At 37.8% G+C, this 18,984-nt stretch overlaps 1 pseudogene; it reads right to left on the bottom strand.

The window, feature by feature from the left end:
* Positions 1 to 2,157: 2,157 nt before the first annotated feature.
* LOC109275145 (transforming acidic coiled-coil-containing protein 3-like) lies at positions 2,158 to 3,921 on the bottom strand (annotated as a pseudogene).
* Positions 3,922 to 18,984: the final 15,063 nt, after the last annotated feature.

Here is an 18,984-nt window from a genome sequence, read left to right as displayed (position 1 = left end):
TCCCCTGCTCTCTCTCACTCTCTCTCTCTAATAAGTAGATAAATAAACTTAAATAAAAAAGAAAACCTGAAAGACACTACCCACAAACTTCTAGAACTGATAAACAAATTCAGTAAAGTCACAGGATACAAAATCAATGTACAGAAATCTGTTGCATTTCTATACACCAATAATGAAACAGCAGAAAGAGAAGTTAAAAAAAATAATCCCATTTACAACTACACCCAGAAAAATAAGATACCTGGGAATAAACTTAACCAAAGAGAAGAAAGACCTGTACTGAAAACTATAAAAACACTGATGAGGGAAATTAAAGATGACACAAAGAAATGGAAAGATATTTCATGCTCATAGACTGAGAACAAATATTATTAAAATGTCTATACTGCCCAAAGCATTCTACACATTTAATGCAATCACTATCAAAATACAGCCAGCATTTTTTTCACAGAACTAAAACAATCCTAAAAGTTGTACAGAATGACAAAAACCAAAGCAAACTTGAAAAAAAAAAAGCAAAGCTGGAGGCATCAAAATATTGACTTCAAGTTATATTTAAAGCTGTAGTAATCAAAATAATATGGTACTGGCACAAAAATAAACACAGAGATCAATGGAACAGAATACAAAATCCAGAAATAAATCTGCAATTATATGGCCAATTACTCTCTGACAAAAGAGGCAAGAAAATACAATAGGAAAAAGACAGTCTCTTAAACAAATGGAGTTGGGAAAACTGGACAGCAGCATGCAAAAGAATGAAACTGGACCATTTTCTTACACCATCACAAATATAAATTCAAAATGGATTAAAGACCTACATGTGAGATCTGAAACCATAAAAATCTTAGAAGAGAATGCAGGCAGTAACTTTTTTAACATCAACCATGACAACGTCTTTCTAGATACATCTCCTGAGGTAAGGGAAATAAAGGCAAAAATAAACTATGGGGACTGCATCAAAATAAAAAGTTTCTGCCCAAAGAAGGAAACAATAAATGAAGCTAAAAGTCAATCTACTGAATGGGAGAAGATATTTGCAAATTACATGTCCAGTAAAGGGTCAGTATCCAAAATCTATAAAGAACTTAGAAAACTCAACACCCAAACCAAAAAATTAGATTAAAAAATGGGCAGAAAACATGAACAGACATTTCTCCACAGAAAACATATAGATGGCCAACAGACATATGAAAAGATGTTCATCATCACTCATGATTGGGGAAATTAAAATCAAAACTATAATGAGATATCACTTCAAACCTGTCTGAATACTAAAATAAAATACAGAAGAAACAATAGGTATTGGCAAGGATGTGGACAAAAAGGAATCCTCGTGCATGGTTGGTGAGAATGCAAACTTGTGCAGCCACAGTGGTAAACAGTATGGAGGTTCCTCCCCAGCCCCCAAGTGACTGTGTCTGTGTCTGTCTGTCTGGCTGTGTGTCTGTGGAAGGTTTCATGTTCTTTCTGGAGGTTCCTCCCCAGCCCCCAAGTGACTGTGTCTGTGTCTGTCTGTCTGACTGTGTGTCTGTAGAAGGTTTCATGTTCTTTCTTTTCTCTTTACCTCACCTCAGTTCTAAACCTGATTGCATTAACAAGAAGACTAATAAAGTTTCCTTCAGTTTGCATGTTGAAAAATTTATATATATATATATATATATATATATATATATATATATATATATATATGGATATATATATATATATATATATATGGTATATGGTATGGTATGGTATGATAGATAGATAGATAGATAAAAAAGTTAAAAAAGAACTACCTTATGACCTAGTAATCACACAATCACACTACTTGGTATTTACCCAAATAATACAAGAACACTAATTCAAAGAGATACCTGCACCCCTATGTTATGGTTATAGCAACATTATTACAATAGCCAAATTCTGGAAACAGCCTTTGTCCATCAATAGATGAATAGATAAAGAAAAAGAAGTGATATTTATCTACTATATAATAGAAGATATATAGACATGCAAACTGAAGGGAAACTTTATTTAGTCTTCTTGTTAATACAATCAAGTTTAGAACTGAGGTGAGGTTAAGAGAAGAGAAATAACATGAAACCTTCCACAGACACACAATCAGACAGACACAGACACAGGCACTTGGGGGCTGGGGAAGGGGCTTCCACATCAGACCTTTCCCATCTTGGAGATGAAATCATCACAGATTCAAGTAGTTCCTCCTTTTCCTTAGTCTTTTGCTCAATGTCTTTTCCAGTGAGTGGATGTGCATCTGTTCCTTTCTGAGGCTTACCTGGAAGGCCAAGGCCTCGACTTGGGCCTTGCTGCACGCCTGAGTGATCTTGTCCTTTGCGAGCTGGAGTTTCTCCTCTGCGTGGGACTTCAGAGCCTGGTACCTCTGGCCTTCGTTTTCAATTCTGCTATGTAATCTTTGAGACACTTCTTCAGTGATTCTCCATTCATGGGATACCCCTTGATCATCTCCTTCTGTTTCTCAAACCCCTTGAAGAGGTCAGAGGAAGACTTTTCCATGGAGCTCAGGTCTGCAGTGAGTTGGTCTTTTTCCTTCAGAATCATCTGGATCTCAGCTTTTGCAAGTTCCCTCTGTTTCTGAGCCTCCTCCATCGCCTGGTACACAATTCCTTCAAACCTGCCCATCATCTTTCCTATCTTTGGATTCTTTGCATGGAATGCCTCACACTGACTCTTTAGCAACATGTTCTCCTCTCGCATGATTTCCACTGCTCTACCCACATCCTTCTAGCTATACTGTAGCAAGTCCATGATGGACCCCACGGGCAGCAGTGGACCCCTAGATCCAATGACATATCGAGGGGTGTCCAGCACGGGAGTACCTAGGACTCCTGGGAAGTCAGGTACCCTTAGCTTCCCCTCAGGAGGGCTTACCCAGGAAGGCACAGCCATGTTCTGTGCACTTTTGGTCCCTGGAGCCACAGGCACCGGTGTGAGGACTATCCTTCAGGAGTGGGTCAAACTTGAGTTACAAGGACTCTTTTCTCGGGTCTGACTTCTTAAATGACGAACTCCCAAACTGCTCCAGATAATCCACATTGGCTTCTGAGCCTCAGCTGGGTTTCTGAAGTGCTCCTCGACCAGGTCTGCGGCAGGCTCCAGTTCACGCCTAGGAGTAGGGGACACTGATGTACTGGCACAGTTGGCAGCTTCTTCCTCACCCACTGTGCCCAGGGTCCCTGAGGCAGTGTGCATCCCAGGTGTGTCATTTACCCAGGCTGAAGGCACCTTATGGCTTGGAGGGAAGTGCCCTGTGGCCTCCAGACCAGCATGCAGATGCCTGGCCACAGGCCCTGCTGGCCTATTCTGGGGGCTGGGCCTCTCCTCCACTTTCAAATGACTTAAAGTTCAGGTCATCCAGCTTGTTTCAGTCCAGGTTGTAAGACCCCTGGAGAAGGGGAATGGGCCCCACACCCACCTCCTCAGGTGCATTTTCCTGCCTTGCCTCTGGTATCCTAGAAGGAGGCTTAAGGCCACGTCTTTTCCTCAGTTTCCTTGTGGGGGCAAACTTTTGCTGATGACATTGTCAGAGAAATCAAATTCTAGCCCTATGGGCTGGCTCCTCCAAGAGGTGGCCCTTTGTCCATCAGCTTCTTCCTTCTGAGGACTTGGGGATGTGGCCCCTCCAGGCTTCAGAGGGCTGGTCAGGATAATGTTCCCAGAACCAGAAGTGTCTTCAGGGCTGGCCGGCCTCACCAGGATGTCTATGAGGGGCCCTTCTTCACATACTCCTTTGGGGTAAGTACCAGGGAGCAAAGTAGCCATGCCTGAGGAAGCTGTGAGCAGGTTTGAGCTTTCTCTGGCAGCTCTGTGAGCGTCTTCTGTTCTGTCTTGAGGAGGCAGCTGGGAAGGATCTTCTAGGATTTCAGAGGTGGGTATAATACTTTTCTCTAATTCCATTATATATACACATATATATACGTACATATATATACGTATATATATGTGTGTGTATATATATATATATATATATATATGGAATATTATTAAGACATAAAAAAGAATGAAATATGGCCATTCCCAATGACAAAGATGAAGTTAGAAAGTATAATGATAAGTGAAATAAGTCATAGAAAGACATATGCCATATGATTTCACTCATATGTTGAATTTAAGAAACAATACACACAAAGGGAAAATGAGAGAGAAAAATCAAGAAACCGACTCTTTTTTTTTAAGTTTATTTATTTTGAGAGAGAGAGAGCATGAGTGGGGGGGGGGGTGGCAGAGAGAATGAGAGAGACAGAGAGAGACAGAGAGAGACAGAGAGAGAGAGAATACCAAGCAGGCTCTATGGTCAGCAAGGAGCCTGACTCACGGCTCAACTGTGAGATCATGACTTGAGCTAAAACCAAGAGTCTGACGCTTAACTGACTGAGCCACCCAGGCGCACCCTTATAGATTCTTAATTATAAAGAACAAACTGATGGTTACCAGAGGGGACGGGGGTGAATGGATGGGTTAGAGAGGTAATGGGGATTAAGGAGTGTACTTATCATGAGGAGCACTGGGTGATGTATGGAAGTGTTGCTTCCGTATCGTACAGCTGAAACTAATAGAACACTGTCTGTTAACTGACTGGAATTAAAATAAAAGCTTAAAAAAAAGCATAGGCACATTTAATTTGGCTCCTGGTGTAAACAAATAAATGAATAAAAATAAATAAACAGAAAGAGCTATAACGGTTTATACCCTAAATTCCATATAGGGTATATATAGTATCCGTAGTACCCTGGCTGCCATTCTATCTAATGAGCTTCTGCCCAAATAAATCTAAGAGGGCAGGCATGGATCTGCTCTTCCCTCAGTCAGTCTCAATTCCCATGTGCTTCTCATCATCTGAGAACCTCACTATCCTGAGTAATAAAGATACTTATTTTTCATACTGTTTGACTCTCAGATCTAAGGCATTCTGGTGTTCAACTGAAGAGACAATAACAGAAAAAAACTCCCTGTGTAGACTTATTAGAGAATTTGTATCTCTTTCTAAGATGATATTGACTATACATTTTTTGTTTTTGGTTTTGACACCAGTTGCTGAATTTAGATCCTAAAACTTCTAATATTAGCCCGATTCTGGGGTGACTTTCTTATCTCTTGGTTTTTATTATTTAAAGCATTTTTGGTTTGGTAATATAGAAGCATGTGATTTTATCCAGGCATGTCACTACCTGGCAAAGGGTAGATTCTAAATAAATTATTGCTTAGGATAAATGCTAAATGCATACGTATAAGTTAGCTAGGGCATTTCCTAACACTGGAATTTAGGGTCTGAGCTGCATCATAGTGATGATAACAAAGGAAGAAAAGGGGGCCGTGTCAGCAGATAAAGGAATTTTGAGCCATTATTTCTGAAAGTCATAGCAGGAAATCTTCAAAGTGACATATATGGAGACTGATCATCAAGGAAAGACCTGTAACAGTAGGGATGGAAAAGATAAACTGAAAGGTAGAAGGTCAGCAAAAATGAATTAGGAAATGTCAGGGTACAACCAGGTCTTTAGAAAGAACAGAAGAAGCAAAGAGATAAAAGAAGGAGACAAAGAGAGACAGGATTTTCAGTTTGGGTAGATATTGACCAAGAGGGGATATGAATAAAGGTCTTAAGATGTTGATGGTAATATGGATGTATTGTTTATTTATTTTATTTTATTTTATTCTATTTCATTTTTATTGAAGTACAGTTGAAATGGAAAAATAAATATGAATGCATTTTCCAAATTTTTCAGTAGCAACACATGAAATTATACTTGATTACTTACACTTGAATTACATCTCCACAAAACAGAATACTTATGGGATTCAAAAGACCAAATGATTATTTTAGAGTAAGTGGGGTGGCTTTAGACTAATTAAATGAAGTAAATCAGATTCTGAAAGAAGCTATTGGTAAAATGAAAATTTATTCTTCAAGAAGTAGTTGAGAAGTGAAAGTGTATGTAACTGCATGTATTTGAGGCTGTGCCAACGTCTTACAAGCTTGAGCTTTAGGCAAGTTACTGAACTCCTCTAAATGTCACTTTGCTAGTCTACAAATAAATATATTTATTTTTGTTTTGTAATTTTGCAGTGAAGGATAGATGAAGTAATAATTCTAAACTCCAGCTCAGCACCTGACCCATACGCACTGCTCTAAATATGATGCAGCGGCCACAGTGATGGTATCACCGTGGCCCCGAAATAGTTCCTGAACATGAACTAAATTCTAATTCTAAATTCTAATTCTAATTCCATTCCTGCACTAAGGTCTCTTCTAGTTAGGGAATTTCTCTCACATTGACCTATACTCCCCTAGCCCAAGGTCTTTTTTGAGAACTTTTGCATACATAGGATGATATATGTGATAGCTCTCCCTTTAATTTTATTAGCATTGATCTTGACTATTTTCTTAATTTTGTCTGGCTGTACTAGCAAGTTTCTCTCACCCACCCGCCCTCAGCTCTTTGTCTCCTTTTTTTTTTCTGGAGACTTATTACTCATCTTCCCTTTTCTCATACTCCACCATTTCTCTGTCATCCTACTCTCAGCTCTTGAAATTGCTCCTTGCTTAACTGAAGAATTTAAAGCAAATAATAATAATAATTAAAATACCCACAGATTCCCACATTCACATTTATTTTTCTATTCTCATCTATATCCATGAATGTGGTGTAGTAGTGAATGAACTCTTGCTCCAATCTCAAGCTAATCCTTCAATCTGAGCTTGATTTCTTGTTCCAGGTCAACTCTCCAGCAGTTCTCTCCTCTAGCATCTAACATCACAATTTCTTTCCTCTCTTCTGGATCAATCCTATTAGCAGACAAACATGCTCTTGTTTTTCCCATATTACAAAAGTGATATTGATTCTCATTCTTCTTTTAGTTGTTTCTTCATGTTCAAGCTCATGTTTGTAGCAAAATTCTTTACAAGAGTTGCCTGTATTTACTGCCCTAAATTTTTCTTCTCTTAACCTCTTTTAAACTTACCCAAGTTAGTTTTCTGTCTCCTTTTAAAACCAGTTATTTTCAATTGGAGCGGTGATCTCCATGTTAATAAAGTCATTTCTTGGTCCTTGTCTTAATAGAAGATGGCAGCCAATGACATATTGGTTGGTCACTCTCCCTTTTTTCTTTCTCTGGATTTTAGGTTGGCAAACTTCCTCAGAGATTGCTCCTTCCCTGCTTCCTTTTCTGGTTTTCCTTCCCTGATCCTTTAACGTCAGAGTGGTCCAGGTCTCTCTTTTGTCTACTCATCTTCTGATTTATGCTCACTTCTCTGTTAATTTCATCCACTCTAATGGCTATCCATATTGTGTACTTGTCTCAAACATTTATCTCCATGGTGCACCACTCTCCTGAGCTGCAGACAAATATCCATCCCCCTACTTTGACAACTCCACTTAGATGTCTGAAAGACCTTTCAAACCCAGTATGTCTAATATTAAATTAAATCCTTCCTCCACCATTCAAAACTCTGCTTCTCTCACAAACTTTTTAAATCACTATTGCTGATAGTTCCATCTTTCCAGAATAATTCTATGGCCTCTTCTTTTATACTTGGTAATGACTAAAGTTCATATGATGTTTTAGAAGCTCTGTTTGATCTGGCCTCTCCTATCCTAAATCCTCTTCTACTACTCTTGCTTACTGACTCTGCTCCTAACAAACTGACCTCATTGTAAACCTCTCACAGAGAGCCTTCACACTCTCCCTTCCTGGGATTGCTTTCTACCATTCCACCCTTCTCATCTCCTATAAAGTCATGGTTCACATGTCACTTTCTCAGTGAAGACTGCTTTGACCATCTTATTTGTAATTGTGCCATCCCATCTCCAACATTCCACATCCCTCTCATTCTGCACCTTTTTATTTTATATTCTAGAAACTACCACTTTGTAATATATCCATGGAAATTTATTTATTACACCTACTACTTTTTATTTCTGTGTCCTTCAACTAGGACGTGAGCTCCATAAGACATGGATGACTTTCCTTTTTGTTCTCAGATACCTAGAAGAGTGCTCAAAACACATGGTAGATGTTCAATAAAAAATTGTTGAGCAAATGAATAAAGTAGTGGCTCAGACAGACTTTTCTTATGTTATTAAAAAGTAAATAATGGTAGAGCAGAAAACAATTATAAACTGACTATGCATCTCTTTGCATTGAAGAGCTGAAGATGTTTTGAGATTGTATAGAAAGAAATCAGTACCAATTTCTATTTTCTCATGGCATCTAATATTTATAAAATATAACTTCTGGAAGCATTACACATTTATTAACATGCATTTTGCCTCAAAAATTTTTTATTTCATAACTTAATATATACCAATAAATATTTACTCTTGAAGCCCCTTTATGGACTTAAAGAATTTCATTTGGATTAATTTTTAATTCCAAAGCTACTATTGTCTCAAAACAGGAAACCCTAATTCTAATTCTACATACATACATACATAATACATACATACATGCAATCTAAAACTAAATATCAGAACATTAGAAACTAGTCCTAGAAAAACTTTAAATACCACAAGCCATAAAAATTCAGATTATATAACATACCTAGGCATTTAAAGTTTTAAATATAAATATTACCTTGTAATAAATATTTTTTTTCTTTTTTTTAAATTAACTTATTTTTTTTTCTTTTTTTTTTTAAATTTACACCCAATTAGTGTAACAATTATTTCAGGAGTAGATTCCTTAGTGCCCCATACCCATTTAGCCCATCCCCCCTCCCACAACCCCTCCTGCAACCCTCAGTTTGTTCTCCATATTTATGAGTCTCTTCTGCTTTGTCCCCCTCTCTGTTTTTATATTATTTTTGTTTCCCTTCCCTTATGTTCATCTGTTGTGTCTCTTAAAGTCCTCATATGAGTCAAGTCATATGATTTTTGTCTTTCTTTGACTGACTAATTTCACTTAGCATAATACCCTCCAGTTCCATCCACATAGTTGCAAATGGAAGATTTCATTCTTTTTGATTGCCGAATAATAATCCATTGTATATATGTATACCACATTTTCTTTATCCATTCATCCATCGATGGGCGTTTGGGCTCTTTCCATACTTTGGCTATTGTTGATAGTGCTGCTATAAACATGGGGGTGCATGTGTCCCTTCGAAACAGCACACCTGTATCCCATGGATAAATGCCTAGTAGTGCAATTGCTGGGTCCAAAGGGTAGTTCTATTTTTAGTTTTTTGAGGAACCTCCATACTGTTTTCCAGAGTGGCTGCACCAGCTTGCATTCCCCCAACAATGCAAAAGAGATCCTCTTTCTCCACATCCTTACCAACATCTGTGGTTGCCTGAGTTGTTACTATTAGCCATTCTGACAGGTGTAAGGTGATATCTCATAGTGGTTTTGATTTGTGTTTCCCTGATGATGAGTGATGTTGAGCATTTTTTCATGTGTCGGTTGGCTATGGATGTCTTATTTAGAGAAGTGTCTATTCATGGCTTTTACACATTTCTTCACTGGATTCTTTGTTTTTTGGGTGTTGATTTTGATAAGTTCTTTATAGATTTTGGATACTAACCCTTTATCTGATATGCCATTTGCAAATCTCTTCTCCCATTCTGTCGGTTGCTTTTTAGTTTTGATGATTGTTCCCTTCACTGTGCAGAAGCTTTTTATTTTGATGAGGTCCCAGTAGTTCATTTTTGCTTTTGTTTCCCTTGCCTCCAGAGACACATTGAGTAAGAAGTTGCAGCGGCCAATATCAGAGATGTTTTTGCCTGCTTTCTCCTCAAGGATTTTGATGGTTTCCTGTCTTACATTGGGGTCTTTCATCCATTTTGAGTTTATTTTTGTGCATTGTGTAAGAAAGTGGTCCAGGTTCATTCTTCTGCATGTCGCTGTCCAGTTTTCCCAGCACCACTTGCTGAAGAGACTGTCTTTATTCCATTGGATATTCTTTCCTTCTTTGTCAAAGATTAGTTGGCCATACATTTGTGGGTCCATTTCTGGGGTCACTATTCTGTTCCATTGATCTGAGTGTATGTTCTCGTGCCAGTACCATACTGTCTTGATGATTACAGCTTTGTAGTATAGCTTGAAGTCTGGGATTGTGATGCCTCCTGCTTTGGTTTTCTTTTTCAAGATTGCTTTGGCTATTCAGAGTCTTTTCTGGTTCCATACAAATTTTAGGATTATTTGTCCTAGCTCTGTGAAGAATGCTGGTGTTACTTTGATAAGGATTGCATTGAATATGTAGATTGCTTTGGGCAATATTGACATTTTAACAATATTTGTTCTTCCTATACAGGAACATGGAGCCTTTTTACACTTTTCTTGTGTCTTCTTCAATTTCTTTCATAAGCTTTCTATAGTTTTCAGTGTATAGATTTTTCACCTCTTTGGTTAGATTTATTCCTAGGTATTTTATTGTTTTTTTGCAACTGTAAATGGTATCGATTCCTTGATTTCTCTTTCTTGCACTTCATTGTGGTGTATAGGAATGCAACCGATTTCTGTGCATTGATTTTATATCCTTGATTTCTCTTTCTTGCACTTCATTGTGGTGTATAGGAATGCAACCGATTTCTGTGCATTTATTTTATATCCTGAAACTTTGCTGAATTCATGTATCAATTCTAGCAGTTTTTGGTGGAATCTTTTGGGGTTTTCATATACAGTATCATGTCATCTATGAATAGTGAAAATTTGACCTCCTCCTGGACGATTTGGATGCCTTTTATTGCTTTGTGTTGTCTGATTGCAGAGACTAAGACTTCCAATACTATGTTGAATTACAGTGGCGAGAGTAGACATCCCTGTCTTGTTCCTGACCTTAGGGGGAAAGCTCTCACTTTTTCCCCATTGAGGATGATATTAGCATTGGGCCGTTCATATATGGCTCTTTTGATCTCGAGGTAGGCTCCTTCTATCCCTACTTTCTTGAGGGTTTTTGTCAAGAAACGATGGTGTATTTTGTCAAATGCTTTCTCTGCATCTATTGAGAGGATCATATGGTTCTTGTCCTTTCTCTTATTGATGTGATGAATCATATTAATTGTTTTGCAGATATTGAACTAGCCCTGCATCCCAGGGATAAATCCCGCTTGGTCATGGTGAATAATTTTTAATGTATTGTTGGATCTGTTTGGCTAATATCTTGTTGAAGATTTTTGCATCCGTGTTCATCAGGGAAATTGGTCTATAGTTCTTTTTAGTGGGGTGCCTGTCTAGTTTTGGAATCAAGGTAACGTTGGCCTCATAGAAAGAGTTTGGAAGTTATCCCTCCATTTCTATTTTCTGCAACACCTTCAAGAGAATAGTTGTTAACTCTTCCTTAAATGTTTGGTAGAATTTCCCCAGAAAGCCATCTGGCCCTGGACTCTTGCTTTTTGGCAGATTTTTGATTACTAATTCGATTTCCTTACTGGTTATGGGTCTGTTCAAATTTTCTATTTCTTCCTGCTTCAGTTTTGGTAGTGTATATGTTTCTAGGAATTTGTCCATTTCTTCCAGATTGCCCATTTTATTGGCATATAATTGCTCATAATATTCTCTTATTATTGTTTTTATTCCTGCTGTGTTTATTGTGATCTCTCCTCTTTCATTCTTGATTTTATTTATTTGGGTCCTTTCCTTTTTCTTTTTGATCAAACTGGCTAGTGGTTTACCAATTTTGTTAATTATTTCAAAGAACGAGCTTCTGGTTTCATTAATCTGTTCTACTGCTTTTTTGGTTTCAATAGCATTAATTTCTGCTCTAATCTTTATTATTTCCTGTCTTCTGCTGGGTTTGGGTATAATTTGCTGTTCTTTTTCCAGCTCCTTAAGGCGTAAGGTTAGGTTGTGTATCTGAGATCTTTCTTCCTTGTTTAGGAAGGCCAGGATTGCTGTACACTTTCCTCTGATGACACCTTTGTTGCGTCCCAGAGGTTTTGGGTTGTGGTGTTATCTTTTCATTGACTTCCATATACTTTTTAATTTCCTCTTTAACTTCTTTGTTGGCCCATTCATTCTTTAGTAAGATGTTCTTCAGTTTCCAGGTATTTGTTACCTTTCCAAATTTTTTCTTGTGGTTGATTTCGAGTTTCATAGGGTTGTGGTCTAAAAATATGCACGGTATGATCTCGATCTTTTTGCACTTACTTAGGGCTGATTTGTGTCCCAGCATGTGGTCTTTTCTGGAGAACGTTCCATGTGCACTGGAGAAGAATGTATATTCTTCTGCTTTAGGATGAAATGTTCTGAATATCCATTAAGTCCATCTGGTCCAGTGTGTCATTCAAAGCCATTGTTTCCTTGTTGATTTTTTTATTAGATGATCTGTCCATTGCTGTGAGTGGGGTGTTGAATTCCCTACTATTATGGTATTACTGTCAATGAGTTTCTTTGTGTTTGTGATTAATTGTTTTATATATTTTGGTATCCCACATTTGGCAAATAAATGTTTACAATTGTTAGGTCTTCTTGGTGGATAGACCCCTTGATTATGATATAATGCCCTTCTGCATCTCTTGATACAGTCTTTATTTTATTTTATTTTTAAAAATTTTTTTAATGTTTATTTATTTTTGAGACAGAGAGAGACAGAGCATGAACGGGGGAGGGTCAGAGAGAGGGAGACACAGAATCTGAAACAGGCTCCAGGCTCTGAGCTGTCAGCACAGAGCCCGACGCGGGGCTCGAACTCACGGACCGCGAGATCATGACGTGAGCCGAAGTCGGCCGCTTAACCAACTGAGCCACCCAGGCGCCCCTACAGTCTTTATTTTAAAGTCTAGATTGTCTGATATAAGTATGGCTTCTCCGGCTTTCTTTTGTTGACTATTAGCATGATAGATGGTTCTCCATCCCCTTACTTCCAATCTGAAGGTGTCTTAAGGTCTAAAGTGGGTCTCTTATAAACAGCATATAGATGGATCTTGTTTTCTTATCCATTCTGTTACCGTATGTCTTTTGATTGGAGCATTGAGTCCATTGATGTTTAGAGTGTATACTGAAAGATATGAATTTATTGCCATTATGATGCTTGTAGAGTTGGAGTTTCTGGTGTTCTCTGGGCCTTTCTAATCTTTCTTTTGATATTTATTCATTTACTTATTTATTTATTTATTTCTATCCCTCTCTCTCTATATATATATGTTTTGGTTTTTTTTTCATCTTTTCTCCCCTCAGAGACTCACCCTTAAAATTTCTTGCTGGGCTGGTTTAGTGGTCACAAACTGCTTTAATTTTTGTCTGTCTGGGAAACTTTTTATCTCTCCTATTTTGAATGACAGCCTTGCTGGATAAAGAATCCTTGGCTGCATATTTTTCTGCTTCAGCAAACTGAATATATCCTGCCACTCCCTTCTGGCCTGCCAAGTTTCTGTGGATAGGTCTGCTGCAAACCTGATCTGTCTTCCCTTGTAGTTTAGGGACTTTTTTTCCCTTGCTGCTTTGATGATTCTCTCCTTGCCTGAGTATTTTGTGAATTTGACTATGATATGCCTTGTTGATGGTCAGTTTTTTTTTAATCTAATGGGGCCCTCTGTGCTTCCTGGATTTTGATGTCTGTGTCTTTCCCCAGGTTAGGAAAGTTTTCTGCTATGATTTGCTCACATAACCCTTCTACCCCTATTTCTCTCTCTTCCTCTTCTGGGACCCCTATGATCGGATGTTGTTCCTTTTAATGAGTCACTGATCTCTTAAATCTTAAATTGTGTTCTTTTGCCTTAATCTTCCTCTTTTTTTCTGCTTCGTTATTCTCTACAAGTTTGTCCTCTATATCACTGATTCTCTGTTCTGCCTCATCCGTCCTTGGTGCCACTGCATCTATCTGTGATTGCAGCTCAGTTATAGCATTTTTCATTTCATTCTATTTTTTACTTCTTTTATCTCTGCAGAAAGTGTTTCTAATCTATTTTTGACTCCAGCTAGTATTCTTATTATCATGATTCTAAATTTTGGTTCAGACATCTTGCTTGTGTCTGTGTTGGTTAAATTCCTGGCTGTCATTTCTTCGTGCTCTTTCTTTTGGGGTGAATTCCTTTGTTTTGTCATTTTGAAGGGAGGAAAGGAATTAATGAGGTAGAAAAATCAAAAATATGTTAAAATTAAAAAATTAAAAACACTCACAAGAAAACAAAATCTAATAAATTATGCTAGATTCTAGGTGTGTTTTGGTCTGGGTGTTGAAAGTGGTTCGACAGATTAGAGAAAAAAAGGGGGGGAGAAATCGTTTGAGAATTTGTAAAAATGAATACACTGAACTAGACTAAAATGAGATGATGGAAGTAAAATATAATTTGAAAAAAATTACACAAAAGTAAAGAATATAGTAGAAAAAAATTAAAGAAAAATATTTTTAATAAAAATTAAAAGTAAAAATGATTTTTTGTATTCAAGAAAAGGAAAGAAATGAAAAAGAGAAAAAAATCATTTGAAAATTTGAAAAAGTGAATACAGTGTAGTAGACTAAAATAAAATGATGGAAGTAAAACAGAATTTGAAAAAAAAATTACATAAAAGTAAAAAATATAGTAAAAAATTTTAAACAAAAATATTTTTAATACAAATTAAAAGTAAAAATGATGTTTTTCACCTCCTGCATTCAAGTAAAAGAAAAGAAACAAAAAATAGAAAAAAGAAAACAAGAAAATTGTTTGAAAATTTGAAAAGGTGAATACACTGAAGTAGACTAAAATAGAATGATGTAAGTAAGATAGAATTTGAAAAATTACACAAAAGTAAAAAATATAGTAAAAAAATAAAGAAAAATATTTTTAATAAAAATTGAAAATAAAAATGAATTTTTTCTCTTTTTGTATTCAAGAAAAAGAACAGTGTAAAAGAGAAAAAAAAGAAAAAAGAAAGAAAATTGAATAGATGGACCTGCTACTAGATTGAAATAGGACTGAAATTACTTCGTTTTCCCCTAGAAGTCAGACTATGTAGCACTTTATTGTCCATAAACTAAGTAGGCGGTGAGACTTTGTTCTTGAAGAGCGAGGTTGGCCCAGTTGGGCAGGGCTCAGTGTAATAGGACCGTTCTCCACTAGATGGCGCTGCCAGTCTACTGGGTTGGATTGTTGCAGGGCTCATAGGTGCATATACGCATGCATGGGAGTGGTGAAAATGGCGTCACGCAGCTACCCAGTCTCTAGTATAGGAACTCTGTTCTCTCTGATCAGCAATTGTGCACCCGTCCTCTGTCTTTAGCTTTCATCCACTCCCTGCTTCTTCACTGTCCGTGAACCAGCCCCAGGCAGTAGCTCTCGCCTGAGTTTTGTTTCAGGTGTGGCTGTTTTCCCTGGCCTCTTACTTGTGAAGGACTGCGGCTTTGACCTATTTCGCCCCTCTGTGGGAGGGTCTTACCGAGCAATGGCTGAATGCCAGCTGCACCCAGGAATGCCTGCTGCTGCCGTTGCCCCGACACTGCGGCCAGGTCCCAGTCTGTCCCAGAAAAAGTTCACAAGGTAGTGTAGCAGCAGCGTTTCAGAGATTATGGAAAATCGCAACACACATCTGGCACCAGGCTTCACCCTTAACAACCTTGTTCCAGCACCAGTGAATGTGGCCATTTTCTGGGGTCTGCTGGGACCAGGTGACTTCAACAATCTCTACCAAATGTCCTTCCAGCAGTGGAACCGCTTTTCCCCATGTGGCCCAAGAACCTCCAGGACCCCACTATGCTCCTGGGGATTCGCCCTTCCCACCAGAGCACTGCCAGGTATTGAGCTTCGGAGTTGCAGCCTTTGCACTCCCCTTGTTTACAGTCTTAATGGAATTTAAGCCCTCTCCTTTCTCCCTTTTAAGTTTAGTCCCTGCAGCTGTTTCCAATTTTCCACTCTCTCTTCAGCTGCTTTTGGGGAGGGGTGCTTTTTCCCGTATTCTCCCCCACTCCAGTCTCCATCCTCTCTCCACCTGCAAAAGCAGCTCCCTGCCCACCCTGGCTTCTCTCTCCCCAAGTTCACCTCTCCGCACCACGTACCTGAATTCTGTGGTTCAGGTTGTACAGATTGTTGTGTTAATCCTACGATCAGGTTTCTAGGTGTGTAGGATGTTTCAGTGTTGGTCTGGCTGTATTTCATGGATACAAGACACACAAAAAAAACTTCCATGCTGTTCCATCATCTTGGCTCCTCCCCTAAATAGATTTTTTAAGTATATGTCAAATAGCTACTTGTTAGTCTGTTTTTAAAGTGAAAGATCACTTAGGGAGAGGAATTGAGATGCAAAATCCTACAACACTCTTTTAAGATAAAAACCTAAAAGTAGTGCAACTAAAAGTGAAAGAAGTATGTTCTTACATCCCAGTAATAAAGCATGAGAATTGTCATAGGCTGAGGCAAATGCTGAGATTCAGTTATTAAATGCAAAATAAAAAGGTAAGTTTTAGATTTTAGATTCTAAGATTCTGTTTTTTTTATATCTTTTTGTTTGTTTTTGAGAGAGAGAGAGAGAGACAGGGCATGAGTGGGGAGGGATGGAAAGAGAGGGAGACACAGAATCTGAACCAGGCTCCAGGTTCTGAGCTGTCAGCACAGACCCCAAAGCAGGGCTCAAAGTCCATGTACCGTGAGATCATGATCTGAGCTGAAGTCAGACACTTGACCGACTGAGCCACCCAGGTACCCCATTTTCTCATATTCTATTTACTTATCAGTCTTTTTGCAGCGGGAGTCATTAAATTATTTTTACTAATGATTTTAAATATACCAACATGTATTTTGATCCTTCTGTTCACCATTGACCATTTCATCAAATAGTCCAGATTGCAACATATTTTATTCCTCTTCAAAATAAATAAGCAAAATATTCTTTTTGCATTTGTGAATAGTCACTTTTAGGCTACACACTTTGTTTCCATCTCACCTCTTTCCATCTTTGCTTATTATATTAATCTGTCTCATCTTCAAGGATCTTTCTTTACCACTTCTGATGTTGTCTACCATGATTAAGGACTCTGATTACTTAATACTCCTGTCCACTCTCTTTTTATTTATTTTGTCCCACTGGAAGTGGAACAATTTATATGGTTGTTAAGTTGGGAAAGAAAGGCCAGAGCAGGCCCAGCTCAATTTCTCTCTTCTTTCTCCTGGGAAGCAAGAGTTCCCTTCTATTCCTCTAGAGGTAGGCTCTTTCCACCCTCATACATGATTACCTCTAAGTCAATAAGTTTGCTATTAGTGATAGTTTTCCCAGGTGGAGGGAGGTGGGGGAAAGAAAAGGAAGGAATTCTATATTACTGACATTGTTCAAGATTGCTGATGAATGGTTTTGATTAAAAAGCAGACCAAGGCTTAGCCCGTTGTGTTATTGTTTTTAAAAACTCTATAAACATTCCACCCCCTTACAGGGTCCATATAGGATGGGCCACTCCCTCTGTCTTGGCAAGCCCCAGTCTGCAGTCTCACCTGCTCGTCCCTGAACTATATTCCTTAGCTAGTCTTTGTCAGTATTAGCAATAATAACAATTTACGTTTCACCTTAAATGCCTTACTCCTTTTCCTATATCTCATTTTGTTCAGAATCAGGCAAGAAAGATAGATGCTGTTCATTGGGCTCCTTCAAAGACTAACCCTGCTCTCATCCCACGGTAAGCTCTCCTTTGCAGGTGAGTGCCATTCATATTTAGCAAAACCATTGCTTAAATGTACACACTTCCTCCCTCAGGGGGGTGTCACACAGAAACTTTCATCTATACTAAAGAAACAATACTGGGGGGTGTGGGACCTAGGTTTCTTTGGAGAACATTAATCATCTCATGTTTATATTGTGTTATTAATAAAGCTGTTACCCATATTCTATGTACCAAGGATACAAGTCAAATGGCAAAAGGAAATTTCAATAAATAAAAGAAAGTGTTAAATAATTAAGAGTGCATCAAAACCATAATGCTTGAATATATCAGAACAATGGGTGTTTTGCTACATGAGAGAAATCCTGACTAGCATTTTACAGGCTGCATATAGGCTTCCATAAATTCATGGAGACAAAAATTAATCTTCAGTTTTCTCTAAAATAAGAAGTCCTTTAAAGAAGGAATGTTCCACCTTTTGTTTTGTCCGTTTATATTTTTCATGATACACTATTAGAATCATTGGTACTGTGAAAAATTATACAGTATACAGATTTACAAATTAGAATGACATGAAAATGAAAACAAATAGTTTGTTACTTTCTTTCTCAATACAAATATGATAGCCAAAAGAGACTGCTTTACCTAAGAAATAATTTCTGAACTCTTTAACAGATGAAAATAGTGCTGTTAATAGCAACTGATTAACCTTTGCTATCCAGGTATCCCAGAGCATAAACTACTCATTTAATGATATACTTAATAACAATATAATTTTTAACCTTTATTGAACATGTACTGTGTGCTAGGCACTTTGCTGAGAGCTTTTTTTTTTAAAAAAATGTTTATTTATTTTTGAGAGAGAGGGAAGGATAGAGTGTGAGTGGGGAAGGGGCAGAGAGAGAGAAAGAGACATTGAAACTAAAGCAGTCTCCAGGCTCTGAGCTGTCAGCACAGAGCCCAATGTGGAGCTTGAACTCACAAACCATGAGATCATGACCTGAGCCAAAGTCAGATGCTTAACCTACTGAGCCACCCAGGTGCCCTGCTGAGAGCTTTTTAGTTTGAAAAGTAACTATCTTTACTTCTTTTCTCACATTCATACTGCATTTTCATGTGCCCTTATACTTATGTGCTTATATGCCTTTTTCTCAGCAGACTGTACTTTCTTCACATATTGGTACAATTTTTAAATTACTGTTTTATCCATGTGGCTTGACACATAATAAACAATCAACCAGTATATTATGTACTTTAACAGAGCCATTGACTTTGAACACTCTTAATTAGAAATGAGAGCTAGAGAGAGTTGGATGGCGTATGTCATTTTCTAAAAAGAAGATCTAGGAATTCTACTAGGGAAATGTCTAGGTATGAGAGCAATGTAGACAGACAGCGAGATATGAATTAATGACCCTATAATTATTGCAGTTACTTCTTCGATCACATTTTTACTC

Source organism: Panthera pardus, unplaced genomic scaffold, assembly GCF_024362965.1.
Source record: "Panthera pardus isolate Hobbes unplaced genomic scaffold, ASM2436296v1 HiC_scaffold_13, whole genome shotgun sequence".
NCBI classification, from domain to species: Eukaryota; Metazoa; Chordata; class Mammalia; order Carnivora; family Felidae; genus Panthera; species Panthera pardus.
Note: the sequence above shows the minus strand (reverse complement) of the source record. Positions and strands in the feature narration are given on the sequence as shown.